This window comes from Pristiophorus japonicus, unplaced genomic scaffold (genome assembly GCF_044704955.1).
Source record: "Pristiophorus japonicus isolate sPriJap1 unplaced genomic scaffold, sPriJap1.hap1 HAP1_SCAFFOLD_637, whole genome shotgun sequence".
In the NCBI taxonomy this organism is placed as follows: domain Eukaryota; kingdom Metazoa; phylum Chordata; class Chondrichthyes; family Pristiophoridae; genus Pristiophorus; species Pristiophorus japonicus.
In genome coordinates this window covers 155,953-182,773 of record NW_027254549.1, presented here as the reverse complement: position 1 = coordinate 182,773, position 26,821 = coordinate 155,953, and the positions used below count along the sequence as shown (strand labels likewise).

At 45.9% G+C, this 26,821-nt stretch overlaps 2 pseudogenes; one reads left to right on the top strand and one right to left on the bottom strand.

Annotated features, from left to right (window-relative positions):
- The window catches only part of LOC139255817 (zinc finger protein 256-like), a 41,203-nt pseudogene extending 16,003 nt beyond the window's left edge, over positions 1 to 25,200 (top strand).
- Positions 1 to 26,821, bottom strand: part of LOC139255819 (zinc finger protein 239-like) — a 55,883-nt pseudogene that overhangs the window by 28,139 nt on the left and 923 nt on the right.

Below are 26,821 nucleotides of genomic sequence, written 5' to 3'. Positions count from 1 at the left end.
CTGTTTGAGATAAAACAAACCACAACTCCCCGGCTTTTTTTTACAGTAAAAGTCACAGAAGCATTTCTCATTTAAACAGACATTCACAAGAGTCTCTTTTCTTTCCTATTAATTTTTTTTTTTTTTTTTTTTGGATCCATGATTGATCATCTATCCCTATCTAGCTCTAACTATCTTTCCAAGTCGCCGCTTGGTTTGCGTCATCGCACAATTTCCCTATCTCTATCCCTATTCTAAGTTTGAAAGGTATTCACCAGATTGTCCTGGATCTCGTTCAGACACTACCTGAGAACCAGCGAGTGGCTAAACTTTCCTCAGACTTTTGAAACCGGGGGAAACTGGAGCAGTATTGAAATCATACTCACTCCAGTGGCCATTTTCCCCTCGTCTCGTCCAAGGCTAGTCTGGCTCTTAATTCGCAAGTTTTCAGCAGTCGTCCGTTGAGATCCCACTTCTGACACCAAATGTTAATTCCTGGATTCTTTTACTTCAATCTGGTTCAGTAAAATTACTGAGTCGAATACCTCTTGTGCTTTGAACAAAGCAGTCTTTATTACCGGCCAGTAAGACCTATCAGACAGAAGATATACTCTCTGGATAGAGCGTACACACTCCCTACGGATAGGTGAAGTTACATCGTAAAGCGTTAACAGTTATACAGTTTTGAAATCAGATAACAAAATACAAATGGATTGACAGTCTAACTCAGACACTCATTAGTCAATCTATATGAGATGTTCTTCTTGAAAGCTCAAGTATTGCCTCCAAATGTTTCAATCTAATGGTGTGACTATTTACTGAGACCTTGCAATTCTGCAGATGTATTTCATGTTACAATTATATATTATTGGCAGGATTAGTGACTTGAAACCTTGAGACAGATTGTTAGCTATGCTGATGTTGCACTATTTGCAATCTGACATTCTCCCAGCTATTCTTCCATGGCTTATACATTTTCATATATCCCGTTTACTTTACTATCCTTAATTCCATATATTCCGTTCAGATATCCACAGTATTACCCACTGAGTTAAAACAGTTCACAGCTGCCTGTGAAGAGTTAACTTCCTTTGTTTCGAAAGCTGACAAACACAGACACCATTAATCATTGTCGACTTCAGCCTGCAGTCTTTGTCAGTTTAAACTCTCCAGTTAAAAATTTTACTTTTATAAAGTCTCCGTGTTTTTATTCTCAAAATTAACATTCAGTAAAACACCTTTGCACATAATAGTATTTCATCGTTTTCTCCCCAGTTACACATTGGTCAAAATTTTTAAAAAATCATACCAATTATTAATGTGAAATGCCTTATGTCCGGAACTAAAAACTCTCCACACAATTTACATCAACCAGAATTTGATCATGGCCATAATAAAAGTCTGGTTTTTAATAGGTTAATTAATCTCAGCAACTCCAATATTAAACTTCCCAATGCCACTTGGAAAAGGGGGAGGAACCACAGCCAAACATGTTTTCTTAAAACTTTGCTGAAACATCAAAGAAAAACACGAACAGTAAGAAAGAAACATGATCTTCCCTTTTCTCCTTTTGATTCGGTCATAACTAGTTATCCATTATTCCTTAAATCAATTTTCATTTTCTGATCCCTATCATATCTCCTCTAAACCTCCCTTCAATTACTTTAAACCTATGCTCTTTGCTTGTTGACCTCTCCGCCAAGGGAAACAGGACCTTCCTATCACTCTATCTCGGCCCCACCTAATTTTATACACCTCAATAAATTCTCCCCTCAGGCCTCCTCTATTCCAAAGAAAAGAGACCCAGCATCTCTAATCTTTCTGCACAGCCAAATTCTCCAGTCCAGGCAACATTCTTGTAAATCTCCTCTGCACTCTTCAATGCAATCACATTTTTCCTGTAATGTGGTGGCCCAACTAGTTTTCTACAGTTCAAGCATGACGTCTCTGCTCCTGTATTCCATGCCGTGACTAATAAAGGCAAGTATTCCATATGCCTTCTTAACCACCTTATCTACCTAGCCTGTTAGCTTCAGGGGTCGGTGGACCTACACTCCAAGGTCCCTTTGCTCCTCTACACTTTTCAGTGTCGTACCATTTAATGTTAGTTTTATAATCTGCACCATAATCTGTTGCCCCTGTAGATTTTAGCACTTTTTGCTGTTAAATGCCTACAATTCCTGAACATCTCCTTTTAGAATTGCTTCCTGCTTTTTTTGTTGTTGAAATGGTCGCCATAGCAACTAACTTCGACCCCCTCATTTTTTTGCATTACAAAGAGCCTTTCTCGCTCTACATTTCCACCACATTTGTCAGTCTGTTGCAGTTATAACAGACTTCGGGTGTCCTACCCCCGCTCCCCCCACGTTTCTAATTGATGGGGGCTGCTGGCGGGGGTAGAACACCCGAAGTCTGTTATAACTCTTGTTCCTTTTTGTGTGTCCTGATGGATGCTGTCATCATCACATCTACTGTCAGTTTATTTCGTCACTTTCTCAGTCAATAGTCTGGGCCATTTACTTAATTGATAATACGTGTGAGTGACTAAAACGAGGGCTTCCTCCTCCTTTTGTTTCTTTTCCGACTCCAACCATTTTCTTTGTTCAGCGGGTGGGTCGTCTGGTTTCCAATTTTGTTTAATCATTATTTCAATTAGTTTTCAATTTTTGTCTGCTAGGTACCGTGTCAGGGATTCCTGGTCCCCACTCGAGTTTCTCACTTCCCATGGCTATAGGTTATCAACGGTATGTCCCTGAGTGAGACTAATACTTGTAACCTATTGGTACATCCCTAGGCTTATATTCACTGGAATTTAGAAGAATGAGAGGGGATCTCATAGAAACATATTACAATTCTGATGGGATTGGACAGGTTAGATGCAGTAAGAATGTTCCAGATGTTGGGGAAGTCCAGAACCAGGGGTCACAGTATAAGGATAAGGGGCAAGCCATTTAGGACCGAAATGAGGAGAAACTTCTTCACTCAGAGAATTGTAAACCTGTGAAATTCTATACCACAGAAAGTTGTTGAGGCCAGTTCATTAGATATTTTCAAAAGGGAGTTAGATATGGCCTTTACAGCTAAAGGGATCAAGGGGTATGGAGAGAAATCAGGAATGGGGTACTGAAGTTGCATGATCAGCCATGATCATATTGAATGGTGGTGCAAGCCCAAAGGGCCAAATGGCCTACTCCTGCACCTATTTTCTATGTTTCTATGTTACTTACTTACTCCTCACGAGTGAGACCATTACTTGCAACCTTATTGGTGGTAAGCGGTACGTCCCTTACTTACCTGCCCTGAGTGAGACTAATACTTGCAACCTTATTGGTTGTCAGCAGTACGTCCCTTACTTACTCCTCATGAGTGAGACTATTACTTGCAATCTTATCAATTATCAATCGCAACGTTACACAGTCACACTTCTACATAACCAATCATAATTGTTTCACCTGAGATCTTCCGCTGACTACTTGAAGTCTCGGCCAGATCTGCAGATTCAGATCTTTCAGGCAGTTGACATCAGACAGATTTCTGCCCTTGTCCTAACTGTGCGTTGTAATTAAAGCATACTCACACCTTTGACATGGCTTCCATCAGCTGGTGTCCGCCGCCTGTTTGAGATCCTGCTCGCAGCGCCAATTGTAGTGGAATTTTTAAAATTAACACTCAACACCAGGTCTGGATTCGAAGATTCAAGTAGTCTTTAATTTCTTGCAAGGGAGAGACAAGTCTGCAGTCAATCGGTTGCTGAGCTGTCCTCAGAACAAAGAAAACACAGGGTTTTTAATACAGTTCCTCAGCCTATAATGGCCAGACATTCAATATATGAGACATACTTTGATTTGAATGGTCAAAACCCTTGTCACTCAAAGTAAAAGGTAGAATCCTGACCACGCCTATCTCCAGTATTTTTCCATAAACCTCACTGTGTCCCAAAAGTTCATTAGCAAATTGGAATGTTATCTTATCTCTCTTGCCTTGACCAGATGGAGTTTTTCCATTGTGTCACTTTTGACCCCTTGCCCTGTTTATCTGCCCCTCTGGGTTTCCGGTGGTTCAACAGTTGGGCCTCCTGTAATTGGGCATCCTGTAATTGTCCTCAGGTTACACAGCTTGTAACAATTAATCATTCTGATATGTCATTTCCTTTTAAACACCCTTGTAAATTTGACCACTACAAAAGCCTATGTCAGCTCGTTTTAATTCCGAGATCCATTCTTAATGCTTTAATTATAACAGAGCTCATTAGCCCCACTTCAGCGAAGTCTAACAAGGCAAGGCAGTACGCATCAAATGGTACGACACTGAAAAGTGTACAGGAACAAAGGGCCCTTGGAGTGCAAGTTCACAGATCCCTGAAGGTAGCAGGCCAGGTAGATAAAATTGTTAAGAAGGCATGTGGAATACTTGCCTTTATTAGTCGAGGCATGGAATACAAGAGCAAGGAGGTTATGCTTGAACTGTATAAAACACTGGTCAGGCTGCAGCTGGAGTACTGTGTGCAGTTCTGATCACCACATTACAGGAAAGATGTGATTGCACTGGAACAGGTGCAGAGAAGATTGACAAGAATGTTACCTGGACTGGAGAATTTTGGCTATGAGAAAAGATTGGACATGCTGGGTCTGTTTTTTTCAGAATAGAGGAGGCTGAGGGGAGACCTGATTGAGGTGTATAAAATTATGAGGGGCCTGGATAGAGTGGATAGGAAGGATATGTTTCCCTTGGCGGAGGGGCTCAACAATCAGGCGACACAGATTTAAAGTAATTGGTTGAAGATTTAGAGGAGATATGAGGGCAAATTTCTTCACCCAGAGAGGTAGGGGTCTGGAACTCACTGCCTGAAAGGGTGGTAGAGGCAGAAACCCTCAACACATTTAAAAAATACTTGGATGTGCACTTAAGTGGCGTAACCTACAGGGCTACGGACCAAGAGCTGGAAAGTGGGATTATGCTGGATAGCTCTTGGTCAGCCGGCGTGGACACGATGGGCAGAATAAAGCTCCCTCTACACTGTCCCATCAAACACTCCCAGGGCAGGTGCGGCACTGATGCTGAGTGAAGTTCCCCTGAAGCCTTGCCCCTTGGGCCCCCGGATTGGTTGGAGGATCCGCCGCGCTCTCTGTCCTCCAGGCACCGCCCACTCACTGTGGCGCTGTGCGGATCACGTGGCTGTGGTCAAACGGAATCGGCTCGTGGCCAGGGTGGGCCACCCGGGACTCTTGGGGGTCGATTTTCCGGCTCGGCCCTGCTTGCATTCGGATGTTAAGCAAACGTCACTCCCCCGCCCGGAGAGCTTCCGGGTCGGGAGAATCACCGCCCGCCACAGAGCCTCGGGTAAAGGCCGCCAGCGCGCAGGCGAGAGCGAGCCGGATGGATGGGGGAGTGGTCGTGTGCTGACCATGCGCGGTGTGGTCGTGTGCTGACCATGCTCGGTGTGGTCGTGTGCTGACCATGTGCGGTGTGGTCGTGTGCTGACCATGTGCGGTCTGTTCGTGTGCTGACCATGTGCGGTGTGGTCGTGTGCTGACCATGTGCGGTGTGGTCATGTGCTGACCATGTGCGGTGTGGTCGTGTGCTGACCATGTGCGGTGTGGTCGTGTGCTGACCATGCTCAGTGTGGTCGTGTGCTGACCATGTGCGGTGTGGTCGTGTGCTGACCATGTGCGGTGTGGTCGTGTGCTGACCATGTGCGGTGTGGTCGTGTGCTGACCATGCTCAGTGTGGTCGTGTGCTGACCATGCTCAGTGTGGTCGTGTGCTGACCATGCTCAGTGTGGTCTTGTGCTGACCATGCGCGGTGTGTTCGTGTGCTGACCACGCGCGGTGTGTTCGTGTGCTGACCATGTGCGGTGTGGTCGTGTACTGACCATGTGCGGTGTGGTCGTGTGCTGACCATGTGCGGTGTGTTCGTGTGCTGACCATGTGCGGTGTGGTCGTGTGCTGACCATGCTCGGTGTGTTCGTGTGCTGACCATGTGCGGTGTGTTCGTGTGCTGACCATGCTCGGTGTGGTCGTGTGCTGACCATGTTCGGTGTGTTCGTGTGCTGACCATGTGCAGTGTGTTCGTGTGCTGACCATGTGCGGTGTGGTCGTGTGCTGACCATGTGCGGTGTGGTCGTGTGCTGACCATGTGCGGTGTGGTCGTGTGCTGACCATGTGCGGTGTGGTCGTGTGCTGACCATGCTCGGTGTGGTCGTGTGCTGACCATGCGCGGTGTGGTCCTGCCAACGACATCTTGTAATCTTGTATTATATTATATAATATATTGCTTTTCTCAAAAAATGTGACACTGAGCCACATATGGTGAAATTAGGGCAGGTGACCAAAAGCTTGGTCAAAGAGGTAGGTTGTAAGGAGCATCTTAAAGGAGGAAAGAGAGGTAGAGAGGCACAGCGGTTTAGGCAGTGAGTTCCAGAGCTTGGGGCCTCGGCAACAGAAGACAAGCCACCAATGGTTGAGTGATTATAATCAGGGATGCTCAAGAGGGCAGAATTAGAGGAGCGCAGACATGGTGGGGCTGGGGGCGGGGCGGGTTGTGGGGCTGGAGGAGATAACAGAGATAGGGAGGGGTTAGCTATGGAAGGAATTGTAAACAAGGATGAGAATCTTGAAATCGAGATGTTGCTTAACTGGGATCCAATGTCGGTCAGCGAGCACAGGGGTGATGGGTGAGCGGGACTTGGTGCGAGTTAGGACACGGGCTGCTGAGTTTTGACTGAGCTCAAGATTATGTCGGGTTGAATGTGGAAGGCCAGCCAGGACTGTGTCGGAATAATCAAGTCTAGAGGTAACCGAGGAATGAATGAGGGTTTCAGCAGAGAATGAGCTGAGGCAAGGGCGGATACCGCCGATGTTATGGAGGTGGAAATAGGCAGTCTTGGTTATGCTGGCGATATGTGGTCGGAGCATTCTGGGAAGATCATCTGCCATTTTCATAGAATGAAAAAGCGCAGGAGGCCATTCGGCCCATCATGCCTGTGCTGGCTCTATGGTAGAGCTATCCAGTTTGTTCCACTCCCCTGCTCTTTCCCCATAACTCTGCAAATATTGTCCCTTTAGTATTTATCCAATTCACTTTTGAAAGTTATTATTGAATCTGCTTCCACCACCCTATCAGGCAGTGCATTCCAGATTGCAACAACTCGCTGCTTATAAAATGTTTCCTCATGTCGCCTCTGCTTCTTTTGCCAATCACCTGAACTCTGTGTCCTCATGTTACCAAACCTTCTGCCACTGGAAAGTGTTGCGCCTTATTTAGTCTATTAAAACTCTTCATGATTTTGAACACTCTTATCAAATCTCCTCTATACCTTTTCTGCTCCAAGGAGAATAACCGCAGCTTCTCCAGTATCTCCACATAACTGAAGTCCCTCATCCTTGGTACCATTCTAGTAAATCTCTTCTGCACCCTCTCTAAGGCATAGACATCCTTCTGAAAGTGTGGTGCCCACAATTGAACACAATGTGTCAGCTGAGGCCTAACCAGTGTTTTATAAAGGTTTAGCATAACTAAACATCAAATGCTGATATTTCTGTGATGGAGTTTAGACGGACGAGGTTTATCCAGTCAGTTGGATGTGAGCTGAAACATGTGCACTTGGAGCGGAGAGCCAGGGACACGCTGTGTAACCGGGCACAGTCACTCTGCACAGCCCACACATCACAAGTTTTCCACTTGGCCCAAAAGGAATATATTAAGTGCAACAATCCATTTGATTTGACTTTCAATAGTTTTGTTTATAAATTTAATCATGCTTCTCTAATTTTATTTATTAACTCAGATTCACGGCCTCATTATATTTTTTCCTCTGAGCCCCTCAACTTCATCTGGCAGTATAATGTTGGCGAGTGGTGATTGATTGCCCTGGGAACCAACAGGAAGAGAGCTCAGAGGCCGGAGGGCCCAGGGAGCAGCGTGTTCTACAACCAATCGCAGTGCTTGAGGGGTGGATCCTGAGTCGGCCTGTCAGGTGAGTCAGTGTGAACCCCTGTTAAACAATTCCCTTGAGAAGGTGATGGTGAGCCGCCTTCTTGAACTGCTGTAGTCCGCGTGGTGAAGGTATTTTCACAGTGCTGTTAGTGAGGGAGTTCCAGGATTTTGACTCAGCGACGATAAAGGAACAGTGATATATTCCCATCAGGATGGTGTCTTGGTGGCTTGGAAGGGAACGTGGAGGTGGTGATGTTCCCATGTGCCTGCTGCCTGTGTCCTTCTAGCTGGTAGAGGTTGTGGGTTTGGCAGCTGCTGTCGAAGAAGCCTTGGGGAGTTGCTGCAGTGCATCTTGTAGATGGTACACACTGCAGCCACGGTGCGCTGGTGGTGGTGGGAGTGAATGTTTAAGGTGGTGGATGGGGTGTCAATGAAGCGGGCTGCTTTGTCCTGGATGTTGAGCTTCTGAGTGTTGCAGCTGCACTCTTCCAGGCAAATGGAGAGTATTCCATCACACTCCTGACTTGTGCCTTGTCGATGGTGGAAAGGCTTGGGGAGTCAGGAGTTAAGACACTTGCTGCAGATTACCCAGCCTCTGACCTGCTCTTGTAGCCACAGTATTTATGTGGCAGGTCCGTAAGGAGATAAGACACAAGAAATAAGAGCAGGAGTTGGCCATTCAGCCCCTCGAGCCTGCTCCGCCAGTCAATAAGATCCTCTGCCTCAACTCCACTTTCCTGCACTGTCCCAATATCCCTTGATTCCTTTTAATATTCAAAAATCTATCAATCTCTGTCTTGAATATACTCAACGACTGAGCCGCCACAGACCTCTAGAATAGAGAATTCCAAAGATTCACCACCCTCTGAGTGAAGACATTTCTTCTCATCGCGGTCCGAAATGGCCGACCCCTTATTCTGAGACTGTGACCCCTGGTTCTAGACTCCCCAGCCAGGGAGGAAACATCCTCCTTGTATCTACCCTGTCAAGTCCTGTAAGAATTGTGTATGTTTCAATGAGATTGCATTTCATCTAAACTCTAGAAAATATAGGCCTAGTCTACTCAATCTCTCCTCAGAGGACAATCCCCCTATCCCAGGAATCAGTCTGGTGAACCTTTGTTGAACTCTCTCTGTGGCAAGTATATCCTTCCTTAGGTAAGGAGACCAAAACTGTACACAATACTCTCGGTGTGGTCTCACCGTGGCTCTATATAATTACAGCAAGACATCTTTGCTCTTATGCTCAAATCCCCGTATAATAAAGGCCAACATATCATTTCCTTTCTTAATTGCTTACTGTACCTACATGTTAACTTTCAGTGATTTGTATGCAAGGACACCCGATCACCAACATTTCCCAATCTCTCACAATTTAAAAAAATACTCCGCTTTTCTATTTTTCCTACTAAAGTGGATAACCTCACATTTCTCCACATTATATTCCACTTGCCATGTTCTTTCCCACTCACGTAGCCTGTCTATATCCCCTTGAAGCCTCTTTGCAGCCTCCTCACAACTACATTCCCACCTAGCTTGTGTCATCAGCAAACTTGGATATATTACATTTGGTCCCCTCATCCCAATCATTGATATATATTGTGAATAGCTGAGGCCCCAAGCATTGATCCTTGCGGCACCCCACTAGTTACAGCCTGCCAACCTGAAAATGCTTTTTAATTTGGACCCCAACTCCTGAAACTCTTTCAGCAGAACCTCATTCCTAGTTCTACCTATGTCGTTGGCTCCTACATGGACCACGACAACTGATCCTCCCCTTCCCACTCCAAGTTCTTCTGCAGCCGTGAGGAGATTCTTTAGCCCCGGCACCAGGCAGGCAATACAACCGTCAAAAATCCCGGTCGCGTCTGCAGAGAACAGTATCTATCCCTCTGACTATACTGTCCCCTGCCACAACTACATTCCTTTTCAAAGTGTCCAGGTAACTCTCCCCCTCCTGGATACCCTGCAATATCTGCACCTCAGACTCCAGCTCAACAACTCTGAGCTGAAACTCCTCAAGATGCAGGTACTTCCTGCAAAGGTGTTTGTCTGGGATATCACAATGCTCTCACAAACTCCCACATGCTGCAATTGTGGCACACCACCTGCACTGTCAGCCTTGTATCACCTTGTTCTATTTAATTAAATGTAATTACATTTGTATTTAAGTAACTTAGTTTACAGTTTAGTTCTTTGACTTCTTACTTGATCTGCATTTAATAATGGATAATGACATTAAATATCTACCTGTAACACAAAACACTACAAACAGTGTGGGCAAAAAACTGCAACTCCTTCCCCCTCTTCTCCCAATTCCCACTCTTTCCAAGTTCCCAAATAAACCATTCTGTTTAAGTGCACTCCGTTTAAGACCACTCTGTGCAGACCACTTAAGGAGTGGAGAGGGAGTCCACAACATGGGGAAATAACCTTCAAATCAGAGCTAGGCCGTTCAGGGTGATGTCAGGAAGCACTTCCTCACACAAATGCTGAGAGGCTGTTTCTCTTGGCTCAGAGTCTAGAACTAGGGGGTCACAGTTTCAGGCTAAGGCCCAGAGATGACCGAGATGAGGAGAAATTTCTTCATTCAGAGGGTAGTGAATCTTTGGAATTCTCTGCCCTAAATGCTCATTGAGTATATTCAGGGCTGAGATCGATAGATTTTTGGACACTAAAGAAATCAAGGGAAAAGGGGATAGGGCGGGAAAGTGGAGCTGAAATACAAGATCAGACTTGATCTTATTGAATGGCGGAGCAGGCTCGAGGGATCGCATGGCCCACTCCTGCTCCTATTTAATATCCTCTTATATTCTTCAAGGATAGTGGAAATCCAGAACTCTGTTCCCAATAAAACTGAGGCTGGGAGATAATTGAAAATTACAAAACTGAGATTGATGGATTCTCCTTAGGCAAGGGTATTAAGGGCGATGGAACCAAGGCAGGTAGACGGAGTTGAAATACTGATCAGCCATGATTTAATTGAATGGCGGAACAGGCTCAAGGGGCCGAATGGCCTTTTCCTGTTCCTATGTTCCTACAGTGATGACATTTGTAAACTCCTTTTACAGGGGATTAGGTGGTGAGGATATGCAGACGGGATTAAACCTGGGTCTGTCCTGTTAATGTGACTCAGTCACACTGGGCGCTACCTTTACCCACTGAGCCATTGGGAGGAGGGATCAGTGACCCTGCTGGAAAATGCACGTATGAGGCCTCGGGTGAGGACAGTGGAATAGCCTGTCGACACTCACTGTCGAGGTTCACACATGGAGATTGGGCACATGGGTCACATATTAGAGAGAAACTGGTGAGTGTAGAACTGAACCCAGCCAGAGTCAGCACCTTCAGGGGAGGAGAGGGAGGGGAACCAGTGAGTGCAGAACTGAACCCAGCCAGAGTCAGCACCTTTAGGGGAGGAGAGGGAGGGGATTCAGTGAGTGTAGAACCGAACCCAGCCAGAGTCAGCACCTTCAGGGGTAGAGTGAAGAGAAGGGTAAAATAGTAGCAATTTGTGCAATGTGCCTTGTTCTCTCCCTGGATCTTAAACTACTGAACTCACTCTTCCTCTAAAACTTCAGCTTGGTGGCCCTCAGTCCCAACTCCTTCATTTACCTCCTCTTCTCTCCTCCTCTTTCCCCCTTGGTTGTGTTCCACACTCTGGGCCCTGGGCCTTCCCCGGGGATTCTCTGTATGAACAGGGCGGGATGTGTGTTGAGACAGGATGTCCCAGCTCTCCACCTTTAAAGGGACAAGGAGAGGACCAGCTGGGCTGAATGGCCCTGTTTATGACATCACTGCAGTGCCTAGCAACCAATCTCCCTGAGCTCTGCTCATTATGGGTTGGCAGTGTTTGATGGGACAGTGTAGAGGGAGCTTTACTCTGTATTTAACCCATGCTGTACCTGACTGCAGAGTGCTTCAGGCAGACAATATGATCTCAGAATACCCCATTCGCCAGCACTGACATCTGTCACCTCGATGTGAACATCATTTAACACAAAGATAAGAAAAACGCATCAGTTCCTCCCCCGGACACAGATCCGGAGGGACAGTGAGTGTCCCAAACATTGTTGTATAGTGTGCTCGATAGTTCCTCCCTGGGTCTGAGCCTTTTGGTGATGATTTGAATTTGATGTCCTCGAGTTACTGACTCTCCAACTGGTGGAAATAGTTTTTCCTCATTTACCTGATCAAACTTTGAACACCTCCCTCAGATCTCCAATTACCCTTTGTTCTAATGAAAAGAGCCCCAGTTTCTCCAATCTCCCGATAACTAAAGCCTCTCTTCCCTGGTATCGTCTAGGGGGTAAGTGATTGGCTGGTGATTGGTGAGTAGTTTTTCTTTTTCTTCTTATATTGGTCAGTAACTTTGAACATTGTTATTACCAGTTTAAGTGTATCTAAGGGTTAAGACATGGCAGGAGAGCTCGGTCGGGTGTTGTGCTCCTCCTGTACCATGTGGGAACTCAGGGACACTTCCGGTGTCCCTGACGACTACGTGTGCGGGAAGTGTGTCCACCTCCGGCTCCTGACGGTCCGCGTTACGGAATTGGAGCTGAGGGTGGATTTACTCTGGAGCATCCACGATGCTGAGAATGACGTGAGTATCACGTGTAGCGAGTTGGTCTTACCGCAGGGAAAGGGTCCACAGCCAGATAGGGAATGGAAGACCAGCAGGAAGAGTAGTGCAAGGAAGGTAGTGTAGGGGTCCCCTGTGGTCATCCCCCTGCAAAACAGATACACCGCTTTGGGTACTGTTGAGGGGAATGACTCATCAGGGGAGGGCAGCAGCAGCCAAGTTCATGGCACCGTGGCTGGCTCTGCTGCACAGGAGGGCAAGAAAAAGAGTGGGAGAGCGATAGTGATAGGGGATTCAATTGTGATGGGAATAGATAGGCGTTTCTGCGGCCGCAACCGAGACTCCAGGATGGTATGTTGCCTCCCTGGTGCAAGGGTCAAGGATGTCTCGGAGCGGGTGCAGGACATTCTGAAATGGGAGGGAGAACAGCCAGTTGTCGTGGTGCACATTGGTACCAACGACATAGGTAAAAAAAGGGATGAGGTCCTACGAAACGAATTTAAGGAGCTAGGAGCTAAATTAAAAAGTAGGACCTCAAAAGTAGTAATCTCGGGATTGCTACCAGTGCCACGTGATAGTCAGAGTAGGAATCGCAGGCTAGCGCAGATGAATATGTGGCTTGAGCAGTGGTGCAGCAGGGAGGGATTCAAATTCCTGGGGCATTGGGACCGGTTCTGGGGGAGGTGGGACCAGTACAAACCGGACGGTCTGCACCTGGGCAGGACCGGAACCAATGTCCTAGGGGGAGTGTTTGCTAGTGCTGTTGGGGAGGATTTAAACTAATATGGCAGGGGGATGGGAACCAATGCAGGGAGACAGAGGGAAACAAAAAGGAGACAAAAGCAAAAGACAGAAAGGAGATGAGGAAAAGTGGAGGGCAGAGAAACCCAAGGCAAAGAACAAAAAGGGCCACTGTACAGCAAAATTCTAAAAGGACAAAGGGTGTTAATAAAACAAGCCTGAAGGCTTTGTGTCTTAATGCAAGGAGTATCCGCAATAAGGTGGATGAATTAATTGTGCAAATAGATGTTAACAAATATGATGTGATTGGGATTACGGAGACGTGGCTCCAGGATGATCAGGGCTGGGAACTCAACATTCAGGGGTATTCAACATTCAGGAAGGATAGAATAAAAGGAAAAGGAGGTGGGGTAGCATTGCTGGTTAAAGAGGAGATTAATGCAATAGTTAGGAAAGACATTAGCTTGGATGATGTGGAATCTATATGGGTAGAGCTGCAGAACACCAAAGGGCAAAAAACGTTAGTAGGAGTTGTGTACAGACCTCCAAACAGTAATAGGGATGTTGGGGAGGGCATCAAACAGGAAATTAGGGGTGCATGCAATAAAGGTGTAGCAGTTATAATGGGTGACTTTAATATGCACATAGATTGGGCTAGCCAAACTGGAAGCAATACGGTGGAGGAGGATTTCCTGGAGTGCATAAGGGATGGTTTTCTCGACCAATATGTTGAGGAACCAACTAGGGGGGAGGCCATCTTAGACTGGGTGTTGTGTAATGAGAGAGGATTAATTAGCAATCTCATTGTGCGAGGCCCCTTGGGGAAGAGTGACCATAATATGGTGGAATTCTGCATTAGGATGGAGAATGAAACAGTAATTTCAGAGACCATGGTCCAGAACTTAAAGAAGGGTAACTTTGAAGGTATGAGGCGTGAATTGGCTAGGATAGATTGGCGAATGATACTTAGGGGGTTGACTGTGGATGGGCAATGGCAGACATTTAGAGACCGCATGGATGAATTACAACAATTGTACATTCCTGTCTGGCGTAAAAATAAAAAAGGGAAGGTGGCTCAACCGTGGCTATCTAGGGAAATCAGGGATAGTATTAAAGCCAAGGAAGTGGCATACAAATTGGCCAGAAATAGCAGCGAACCTGGGGACTGGGAGAAATTTAGAACTCAGCAGAGGAGGACAAAGGGTTTGATTAGGGCAGGGAAAATGGAGTACGAGAAGAAGCTTGCAGGGAACATTAAGGCGGATTGCAAAAGTTTCTATAGGTATGTAAAGAGAAAAAGGTTGGTGAAGACAAACATAGGTGCCCTGCAGTCAGAATCAGGGGAAGTCATAACGGGGAACAAAGAAATGGCAGACCAATTGAACAAGTACTTTGGTTCGGTATTCACTAAGGAGGATACAAACAACCTTCCGGATATAAAAGGGGTCAGAGGGTCTAGTAAGGAGGGGGAACTGAGGGAAATCTTTATTAGTCGGGAAATTGTGTTGGGGAAATTGATGGGATTGAAGGCCGATAAATCCCCAGGGCCTGATGGACTGCATCCTAGAGTACTTAAGGAGGTGGCCTTGGAAATAGCGGATGCATTGACAGTCATTTTCCAACATTCCATTGACTCTGGATCAGTTCCAATGGAGTGGAGGGTAGCCAATGTAACCCCACTTTTTAAAAAAGGAGGGAGAGAGAAAACAGGGAATTATAGACCGGTCAGCCTGACCTCAGTAGTGGGTAAAATGATGGAATCAATTATTAAGGATGTCATAGCAGTGCATCTGGAAAATGGTGACATGATAGGTCCAAGTCAGCATGGATTTGTGAAAGGGAAATCATGCTTGACAAATCTTCTGGAATTTTTTGAGGATGTTTCCAGTAAAGTGGACAAAGGAGAACCAGTTGATGTGGTATATTTGGACTTTCAGAAGGCTTTCGACAAGGTCCCACACAAGAGATTAATGTGCAAAGTTAAAGCACATGGGATTGGGGGTAGTGTGCTGACGTGGATTGAGAACTGGTTGTCAGACAGGAAGCAAAGAGTAGGAGTAAATGGGTACTTTTCAGAATGGCAGGCAGTGACTAGTGGAGTGCCGCAAGGTTCTGTGCTGGGGCCCCAGCTGTTTACATTGTACATTAATGATTTAGACGAGGGGATTAAATGTAGTATCTCCAAATTTGCGGATGATACTAAGTTGGGTGGCAGTGTGAGCTGCGAGGAGGATGCTATTAGGCTGCAGAGTGACTTGGATAGGTTAGGTGAGTGGGCAAATGCATGGCAGATGAAGTATAATGTGGATAAATGTGAGGTTATCCACTTTGGTGGTAAAAACAGAGAGACAGACTATTATCTGAATGGTGACAGATTAGGAAAAGGGAAGGTGCAACGAGACCTGGGTGTCATGGTACATCAGTCATTGAAGGTTAGCATGCAGGTACAGCAGGCGGTTAAGAAAGCAAATGGCATGTTGGCCTTCATAGCGAGGGGATTTGAATACAGGGGCAGGGAGGTGTTGCTACAGTTGTACAGGGCCTTGGTGAGGCCACACCTGGAGTATTGTGTACAGTTTTGGTCTCCTAACTTGAGGAAGGACATTCTTGCTATTGAGGGAGTGCAGCGAAGGTTCACCAGACTGATTCCCGGGATGGCGGGACTGACCTATCAAGAAAGATTGGATCAACTGGGCTTGTATTCACTGGAGTTCAGAAGAATGAGAGGGGACCTCATAGAAACGTTTAAAATTCTGACGGGTTTAGACAGGTTAGATGCAGAAAGAATGTTCCCAATGTTGGGGAAGTCCAGAACCAGGGGTCACAGTCTGAGGATAAGGGGTAAGCCATTTAGGACCGAGATGAGGAGAAACTTCTTCACCCAGAGAGTGGTGAACCTGTGGAATTCTCTACCACAGAAAGTAGTTGAGGCCAATTCACTAAATATATTCAAAAGGGAGTTAGATGAAGTCCTTACTACTCGGGGGATCAAGGGTTATGGCGAGAAAGCAGGAAGGGGGTACTGAAGTTTCATGTTCAGCCATGAACTCATTGAATGGCGGTGCAGGCTAGAAGGGCTGAATGGCCTGCTCCTGCTCCTGCTCCTGCACCTATTTTTCTATGTTTCTATGTTTCTATGTCTCAGTGAATCTCTCTGCACCCTCTCCATGGCCTCCACATCCTTCCTGGTGTAAGATCCCCAAAACCTGACACAATATTCGAACTGCAGTCCAACCAATGATTTGTACAGGTTTACATGACCTTTGCCCTTTTGTACTCCACAGCCCTATTTATAAAACCTAGGATCCCATGTGTTTTTTAACCACTTTATCAACTTGTCCTCCTACTTTTAAAGATTTGTGTATCTGAACCCCTTGTAGGTTTTAGAGATAACATAAGAACATAAGAATTAGGAACAGGAGTAGGCCATCTAGCCCCTTGAGCCTGCTCCGCCATTCAATAAGATCATGACTGATCTGGCCGTGGACTCAGCTCCACTTACCCGCCCTCTCCCCGTAACCCTTAATTCCCTTATTGGTTAAAAATCTATCTATCTGTGACTTGAATACATTCAATGAGCTAGCCTCAACTGCTTCCTTGGGCAGAGAATTCCACAGATTCACAACCCTCTGGGAGAAGAAATTCCTTTTCAACTCGGTTTTAAATTGGCTTCCCCGTATTTTGAGGCTGTGCCCCCTAGTTCTAGTCTTCCCGACCAGTGGAAACAACCTCTTTGCCTTTAACATAATATGGCTAAAATACATCTCATGGGATTAAGGGTAATATATTATCTTGGATTGATGATTGGTTAATGGACAGAAAACAGAGTAGGAATAAACGATACTTTTTCATAGAATCATAAAAATGTACAGCACAGAAGGAGGCCATTTCGGCCCATCGTGTCCGCGCCAGCCGACCAAGGCCTTTGCTTAAAAAGGGAGAAAGGGATCGACCAAGTAATTACAGGCCAGTCAGCTAACCTCAGTGGTGGGAAAAGTATTGCAAAAAATCCTGACGGAAAGAATAAATCTTCATTTGGAAAGACATGGATTAATCAAGGACAGTCAGCATGGATTTGTTAAGGGAAGGTCGTGCCTGACTAACTTGATTGAATTTTTCAAGGAGGTAACCAGAAGGGTCGATGAGATCAGTGCATATATTGTCGTGCACATGAATTTTAGCAAATCTTTTGATCAGGTCCCACATGGCAGACTGGTTACGAAAGTAAAAGCCCATGGGATCCAAGGTAAAGAGGCAAGTTGGATCCAAAATTGGCTCAGAGGAAGGAAGCAAAGGGTAATGGTTGATGGTTGTTTTTGTGACTGGAAGGCTGTATCCAGTGAGATTCTGCAGGGCTCAGTGCAGGGTCCCTTGCTTTTTATGGTATGTATCAATGACTTAGACTTGAATGTTGGGGATATGATTAAGAAGTTTGCAGATGACACTAAAATAGGCTGTGTAGTTGATAATTAAGAAAGCTGCAGAACAGTGACAAATGGAATTCAATCCGGAGAAGTGCGAGGTAATGCATTTGGGGAGGTCTAACAAGACAAAGGAATACACATTAACTGGTACGGCATTGAAAGATGTAGAGGAACAAATGGACCTTGGAGTGCAGGTTCACAGATCCCTGAAGGTAGCAGGCCAGGTAGATAAGGTGATTAAGAAGGCATGTGGAATACTTAACCTTTATCAGTCGAGGCCTGGAATACAAGAGGCAAGGACGTATGCTTGAACTGCATAAAACACTGGTTAGGCTGCAGCTGGAGTACTGTATGCAGTTCTGGTCACCATATTACAGCAAAGGGTGCAGAGGAAATTTACCAGATTGTTGCCTGGTCTGTAGAACTTTGGCTATGAGGTAAGATTGGATAGTCTAGGTCTGTTTTCTTTGGGACAGAGCAGGCTGAGGGGAGACCTGATTGAGGTGTATAAGATTATGAGGGGCCTGGATAGAGTGGATAGAAAGGACCTGTGTTCCTTGGCAGAGGGTTCAACAACCAGAGGGCCAGATTTAAAGTAATTGCATGGAAGTATTGAGGGGAAATTTATTTACCCAAAGGGTGGTGGGAGTCTGGAAACATAGAAACATAAAAAATAGGTGCAGGAGTAGGCCATTCGGCCCTTCGAGCCTGCACCAATAAGATCATGGCTGATCATTCACCTCAGTACCCCTTTCCTGCTTTCTCTCCATACCCCTTGATCCCTTTAGCCATAAGGGCCATATCAAACTCCTTCTTGAATATATCTAACGAACTGACATCAACAACTCTATGCGGTAGAGAATTCCACAGGTTCACAATTCTCTGAGTGAAGAAGTTTTTCCTCATCTTGGTCCTAAATGGCTTACCCCTTAGTCTTACTCTGTGACCCCTGATTCTAGACTTCCCCAACATTGGGAACTTTCTTCCTGCATCTAACGGTCAGAATTTTATATGTTTCTATGAGATCCCCCTCTCATTCTTCTAAACTACAGTGAATACGGGCCCAGTCGATCCAGTCTCTTCTCATATGTCAGTCCTGCCATCCCGGGAATCAGTCTGGTGAACCTTCGCTGCACTCCCTCAATAGCAAGAACGTACTTCCTCAGATTAGGAGACCAAAACTGAACACAATATTCTAGGTGTGGCCTCACCAAGGCTCTGTACAACTGCAGTAAGACCTCCCTGCTCCTATACTCAAATCCCCTAGCTATGAAGGCCAACATGCCATTTGCCTTCTTCACCGCCTGCTGTACCTGCATGCCAACGTTCAATGACTGATGTACCATGACACCCAGGTCTCGTTGCACCTCCCCTTTCCCTAATCTGCCCGCCATTCAGATAATAATCTGCCTTCATGTTTTTGCCACCTAAGTGGATAACCTCACATTTATCCACATTATACTGCATCTGCCATGCATTTGCCCACTCACCTAACCTGTCCAAGTCACCCTGCAGCCTCTTAGCATCCTCCTCACAGCTCACACAGCCACCCAGCTTAGTGTCATCTGCAAACTTGGAGATATTACACTCAATTCCTTCATCTAAATCATTGATGTATATTGTAAATAGCTGGGATTCCAGCACTGAGCCCTATGGTACCCCACTAATCACAGCCTGCCATTCTGAAAAGGACCCGATTATCCCGACTTTCTGCTTGCTGTCTGCCAACCAGTTCTCTATCCACGTCAATACATTACCCCCAATATCATGTGCTTTAATTTTGCACACCAATCTCTTGTGTTGGACCTTGTCAAAAGCTTTTTGAAAGTCCAAATACATCACATCCACTGGTTCTCCCTTGTCCACTCTACTAGTTACATCCTCAAAAAATTATAGAAGATTTGTCAAGCATGATTTCCTTTCATAAATCCATGCTGACTTGGACTGATCCTGTCAATCCTTTCCAAATGCGCTGCTATTTCATCTTTAATAATTGATTCCAGCATTTTCCCCACTACCGATGTCAGGCTAACCGGTCTATAATTCCCCGTTTTCTCTCTCCCTCCTTTTTTAAAAAGTGGTGTTACATTAGCTACCCTCCAGTCCATAGGAACTGATCCAGAGTCGACAGACTGTTAGAAAATGATCACCAATGCATCCACTATTTCTAAGGCCACTTCTTTAAGTACTCTGGGCTGCAGACTATCAGGCCGTGGGGATTTATCAGCCTTCAATCCCATCAATTTCCCTAACACAATTTCCTGACTAATAATAATTTCCTTCAGTTCCTCCTTCTCGCTAGATCCTCGGTCCCCTAGTATTTTCGGAAGGTTATTCGAGTCTTCCTTCGTGAAGACAGTGCCAAAGTATTTGTTCAATTGGTCCACCATTTCTTTGTTCCCCATTATAAATTCACCTGATTCTGACTGCAAGGGACCTACATTTGTCTTCACTAATCTCTTTCTCTTCACATATCTATAGAAGCTTTTGCAGTCAGTTTTTATGTTCTCAGCAAGCTTCCTCTTATACTCTATTTTCCCCCTCCGAATTAAACACTTTGTCCTCCTCTGCTGGATTCTAAATTTCTCTTAGTCCTCAGGTTTGCTGCTTTTTCTGGCCAATTCATATGCCTCTTCCTTGGACTTAACACTGTCCCTAATTTCCCTTGTTAGCCACGGTTGAGCCACCTTCCCCGTTTTATTTTTACTCCAGACAGGGATATACAATTGTTGAAGTTCATCCATGTGATCTTTAAATGTTTGCCATTGCCTATCCACCACCAACCCTTTAAGTATCATTTGCCAGTCTATTCTAGCCAATTCACGTCTCATACCACCGATGTTACAAGGCATTAGCTAGAATCTAACACCCCTTTCCTTTTCTGCTTCTCTACTGCTTTTACATTTTTACCATTTAATGTACTTTTCCTCACACATTTTGGGACAAAGAAATATCACCTCACATTTATCTCGGTTACATTTCATCTGACATCTACCCACCCTATTTACTAACCTGTGTATTCATACTGAAACTACTTAGTCATTTCACAGTTGGCCATCGTCCCTTTTTTGGTCTCCTCTGGAGATTTTGATCGTGTGCCCCATATATCCAAGCCCAGATCATTTCTCTATATTGAGCAGAGCAATGGTCCCAATACTGACCCTGGGGACACCACTGTTTACATTCCTCCACTCTGAAAAACCTCCATTAACCACTACTCTCTGTTTTCTGCCCTTTACCCAACATCCTCTCCACGCTGCCCCACTCCCTTTAATACCGTGATTTGATCAACAAGCCTCCTGTCCGGCACCTTATCAAACACCCTTTGACAATCCATCTACACAACATCCCCTGCATTTCCTTTCTCACTGCACTGTGTTATTTCCTCAAATAATCCCTGCTGTCTGTCCTGCACTAATCCATTTCACTACCAAATGTTGCAATGTTTGCTCCACCCCACAGGGTTTTTATTGTTGAAAGCCACAACAGAAAGGTCCACAAAGCGGTGACTCGTCAGGGAGCATCTGCAAATGAAGCAGAAACATGGAGTGGTCAGGGAGCATCTGTAAATGAAGGAGAAATGGTGACAGACCGGTCTGTAAATGAAGGCGAATTGGTGATTGGTCAGGGAGCATCTGTCATTGAGGGAGAAATGGTGAATGGTCAGGGAGTGTCTGTAAATGAAGGAGAATTGGTGATTGGTCAGGGAGCATCTGTAAATGAAGGAGAATTGGTGACAGACCAGGGAGGGTCTGTAAATGAAGGAGAAATGGAGACTGGTTTCCCTCTCTCTCTCTTGTCCCCTGTCATATGCAATGTGTGTGGAGGATTTTTATGAAATCGGATCAAAAAAGATAAATTATGCAGAAAATAACTGATTTCACATCTTATGTGATATAGTTATATTACGGGATGGTTCAAAGGAACTTCTTTGTCCATATTTGTAAAGCAACAAAGAGTGGGCGGGGCTTCAGGGTCCCAGTGACCGGGAGAGAAAATCATTGACTCATTGATTTTGTTCTCACTCTGCACACAGGGGCTTTCTCAGCATCTCTCCTGAAGGCACTGGTAAATGCTGGGGAGACAGTTTACAGCCCATAGAATTGTAACAGATGGGTCCAGATTTAGATCCCCTTGTTCTCAGAGCTGCTTAAGTCCCACTCCAGAGACTTGAGCACAAAAATCCAGGCTGGCACTCCAGTGCAGCACTGCACTGTCAGAGGTGTCGTCTCTTGTGATGCGACGTTAAACCGAGGACCCGACTGCAACTAGAGTAGATTTAAAAGATCCCATGGCACTATATTGAAGAAGAGCAGGGGAGTTACCTCGGTGTCCTGGCCAATATATATCCCTCAATCAACATCACTAAAATACGTTATCTGTTCATTGCTGTTTGTGGGAGCTTTCTGTGCACAAATTAATTGCCTCATTTCCTACTTTAAAATCGGAAATACAACACCTGCCCTTTCACCTCCTCCCTTCCCACCGTCAGGGCCACAGACACTCCTTCCAGGTGAAACAACGATTTATTGTACTACTTTGAATTTAGTATACTGTATTCGCTGCTCGTGATGCAGTGTCCTCGACATTGGAGAGACCAAATGCAGATTGGGTGATCGCATCGCGGAATACCTTCGTTCAGTCGCAAGCATGACTCTGAGTTTCCGATCGCTTGTTACTGAAATTCTCCGGACCACTCCCACTCTGACCTCGCTGTCCTCGGCCTCCTCCACTGTTCTAATAAAGCTCGAGGCACAGAATTTCATCTTCCGGACTCAACATTGATTTCCACAATTTCACCATAACCACTGCTCCCATTGTTTAGTACAGCAGCTGTTGGTAATGATCTCCTATTACCATTTACACCTCCTCCAGACCCATCTTTTGTTTCTTGTCCCATCACCATCTCCTTTTGCCTTGCTCCATCATCCCTTTTGTCATTTAATCACTCCTGTCTTTCCTCCCCTTTCCCTGCCTCTGCACTTATTTAAAACTTATATTCAAGACTGAGATAGACAGATTTTTGGAGTCTCGGGGAATCAAGAGATAGGGAGATGGGGCGGGAAAGTGGAGTTGAGGTTGATGATCAGCCATGATCTTATTGAATGGCGGAGCAGGCTCGAGGGGGCGGAGGGCCGACCCCTGCTCCTATTTTCCAGTTCTGATGAAAAGAAAGTGACCTGATACCTTAACTCTAATTTCTATCTCTACAGATGTTGCCTGAGTATTTCCATTATTTTCTGTTATATTTCAGGTTACCAGTGAGTGTACAACTGAAACCTGCCAGAGTCATCACCTTCAGGGGAGGAGAGGGAGGGGAACTAGTGAGTGTAGCACTGAACCCAGCCAGAGTCAGCACCTTCAGGGGAGGAGAGGAAGGGGAACCAGTGAGTGTAGAACTGAACCCAGCCAGAGTCAGCACCTTCAGGGAAGGAGAGGGAGGGGAACCAGTGAGTGTAGAACTGAACCCAGCCAGAGTCAGCACCTTCAGGGAAGGAGAGGGAGGGGAACCAGTGAGTGTCGAACTGAAACCTGCCAGAGTCAGCACCTTCAGGGGAGGAGAGGAAGGGGAACCAGTGAGTGTCGAACTGAAACCTGCCAGAGTCAGCACCTTCAGGGGAGGAGAGGAAGGGGAACCAGTGAGTGTCGAACTGAAACCTGCCAGAGTCAGCACTTTCAGGGGAGGAGAGGGAGGGGAACCAGTGAGTGTAAAACTGCACCCAGCCAGAGTTGGTGGTGAAAACTGGGAGCGGAGGACAAACTGTCTTGAGACATGCGATGTGTTTGGCTTTCAGCACAGGGAGGAGGGAGAGTGCGGAACGGGGATTTGCAGCTTTGGGGAAACAAGAGAGGAAAGAATGTTCCATAGAAACTAGAATTGTCTGTTCTGTACTTAGTGATGAGTTCAGTAATCTCCTTTTACAGAGTATTAGAAGGGGAGATTTTCAGACAGGAAACATAAACCAAACATCACATCAAGATCTGACAGAGTCACTTGATTCCTCCGGACCTGAATATCATCGGCCTTTGAATATGGCAGGAGAATTATTTGCTTGTTCTGTCTTTAGGAAAAGATTTCACAAATCGGCGTGACTAGAGAAGCACCGAGACACACACACCCGCGTGAGTGTTCCAGTGCACTGACTGTGGAAGGAGCTTTAACCAGTTACACAACCTGAAAAAACATCGCACCATTCACAGCACGGAGAAAGCATTACACGTGTTGTGTGTGTGGATGAGGCTTCAACTGATCATCCAACCATGGAGAGTCACAAGGACACCTGCACCACGGAGAAACCGTGGAAATGTGGGGACTGTGGAAAGGGATTCAGTTACCCGTCTGAGCTGGAAACTCATCGACGCAGTCACACCGGGGAGAGACCGTTCACCTGCTCCATGTGTGGGAAGGGATTCACTCGGTCATCCCATCTGCTGACACTCCAGCGAGTTCACACTGGGGAGAGGCCGTTCATCTGCACTGACTGTGGGAAGCTTTTCACTCAGTCATCCAACCTGCTGACACACCAACAAGTTCACACTGGGGCGAGCCCATTCACTTGCTCCATGTGTGGAAAGGGATTCCCTTCATCATCAACCCTGCTGACACACCAGCGAGTTCACACTGGGGAGAGGCCGTTCATCTGCTCTGACTGTGGAAAGCATTTCACTCAGTCATCCAACCTGCTGACACACCAGCAAGTTCACACTGGGGAAAGGCCATTCACCTGCTCTGGGTGTGGGAAGGGATTCGCTCAGTCATCCAACCTTCTAAAGCACCAACGTATTCACACTGGGAAGAGGCCTTTCACCTGCTCTGAGTGTGGGAAGGGATTCACTCAGTTATCCCACCTGCTGACAAACCAGGGAGCTCACACTACAGAGAGACAGTTCACCTGTGAGTGTGGGAAGGGAATCAATTTGTCATCCGACCTGCTAAAGCACCAGCGAGTTCACATTGGGGATAGACCGTTCACCTGCTCTGAGTGAGGGAAGGGATTCACTCAGTCATCCAACCTGCTGACACACCAGCGAGTTCACACTGGGGAGAGGCCGTTCACCTGCTCTGAGTGTGGGAAGGGATTCGCTCAGTCATCCAGTCTGTTGAAACACCACCGAGTTCACACTGGGGAGAGGCCATTCACCTGTTTGGAGTGTGGGAAGGGATTTACTAGTTCATCCAACCTTCTAACGCACCAGCGTATTCACACTGGGGAGAGACCGTTCACCTGCTCTGAGTGTGGAAAGAGATTCATTAGTTCATTTAACCTTCTATCGCACCAGCAAGTTCACACCACGGAGAGCCCATTCACCTGCTCTGAGTGTGGGAAGAGATTCACTCATCCATCCTGCTGACACACCAGCAAGTTCACAAGTGACTGCAGGGGTGGGAGTCTACTATTATTGCTGCTGTTAATCACATCCCGGCTGAACCATGTTCATTCTGACAGTTGGGGTTTGTTTCTGCTGATGTTAATAACCCCTGTAACTGGGCTGCTGTTTAATATTTTGATATTTCAAATAAAACAGTGTCGATATTTAATGTTCCAAGATAAGAGGAGACTAATTGATGTCCTGTTACTGACTGCTCCATTTTGGGCCTTTTCTCCTTTCTAATTCTAGATTATTTCAGTTCTCAAATCTGTTCGTTACTCTCATAGACAAGTCCCAGCTCCCCCTACCTTCCAGAGTGCCTCTCCTTGCCTTGGTATCCAGGGACGGGCTCGGTAACATGCCCGGGATCACTAAACACAAAACACAGTTTGTTAATCACGTTCAGCTACTGGACTTAGCATGTGCCCCACAGCATTTCTCTCACTTTCGATGTGTGAATAAATCATCATGCCTGCAAACCTCGTCTTGAATTTAAATCCACTCAGCAAATTTATTTAACAAAATATGAACAAGTAAATACATCATGGTCCAATAATCCAACTCCTTATTGACAGCAGGAAGTCTGTTGTCTAACTCCTCGAGTAAACAAAATAAAGAGCCCAAATGTAAGAGCACCTCGAATCCTTTAATACCTTTCAAATCGTGACCAGTTCTTTCTTATTGTAGAATTCTCCGTCCCTGTGGGAGTCAATATCGGTCAAAAACTGCTGATTGGAAACTTCTAAAAAAATTTCTCTTTTTCAGAGTTTTAAGCTGACCCGTTACTTCTCTGAGAATCTCCAAGGAGACTCTTTGATTTGAACACATCTCTCTTTTATATCCACCATTAGAGTTACGGGGAATTCGAATACATGACCACTCAAATTTAAAAGAGCCCGTCAGTCACATACAGACTGAACCAATCACACAGCTCGGTGTCAGTATGAACTATTTCTCTCACCAGCCTGTAAATGAAACCTGTAATACTGAGGCTAAAATTCCCCCTCCGTGTGCCGGGGGTGCAGGCAGTGCTGGGCAGAAGGAGCAGCAAACTGGCTTCAGAGCTGACTTTTCCCTTTCCCGGTGTTTTGCGATGAGCATATGCTGGGGCCCAGTGAGCTTTCACTGCTCCTGACAGGGTAGACGGAGAAAGAATGTTTCCCCTCATGGGGGAATCCAGAACTAGGGAGCATAGTTTCAGAATAAAGGGTCGCCCAATTAAAACAGAAATTAGGAGGAATTTCTTCTCTTAGAGGGTCGTGAATCTTTGGAATTCTCTATCCCAGAGAGCTGTGGAGGATGGGTCTTTGAACATATTTAAGGTGGTGATACAGATTTTTGAAGGAGAATGGAGTCAAGGGCTTGGGGAACGGGCAGGGAAGTGGAGTTGAGACCAAGATCAAATCAGCCATGATCTTATTGAATGGCGGAGCAGGCTCGAGGGGCCAAATGGCCTACTCCCGCTCCTATTTCTTATATTCTCCAGGATATTTCCAAGCATGTTCTCACTGCCCCTGGAATTCTAACACATTGACTCCTGGGTGTGAGGCCAGCACTCTGTGCCGTTAAACACTGGTGTGAAGCCGAGTCCTGCAGCCACACAGTCACTAGGAGCAGTTTCTAACGGTCTAGAGTGACCTTTTTGGGTGATTAGTCCCACTTTTGGGCTGGTTGTGGTTTCTTCCCGCTTCCCGTTCCCTTGGATTGCATTTTATTTGTTCCCTCTGGTTTGGTTTCACTTTCATTGCTGGACCCACCACTCAAAGCACTTTGTCCGATCTGCCCCTGGG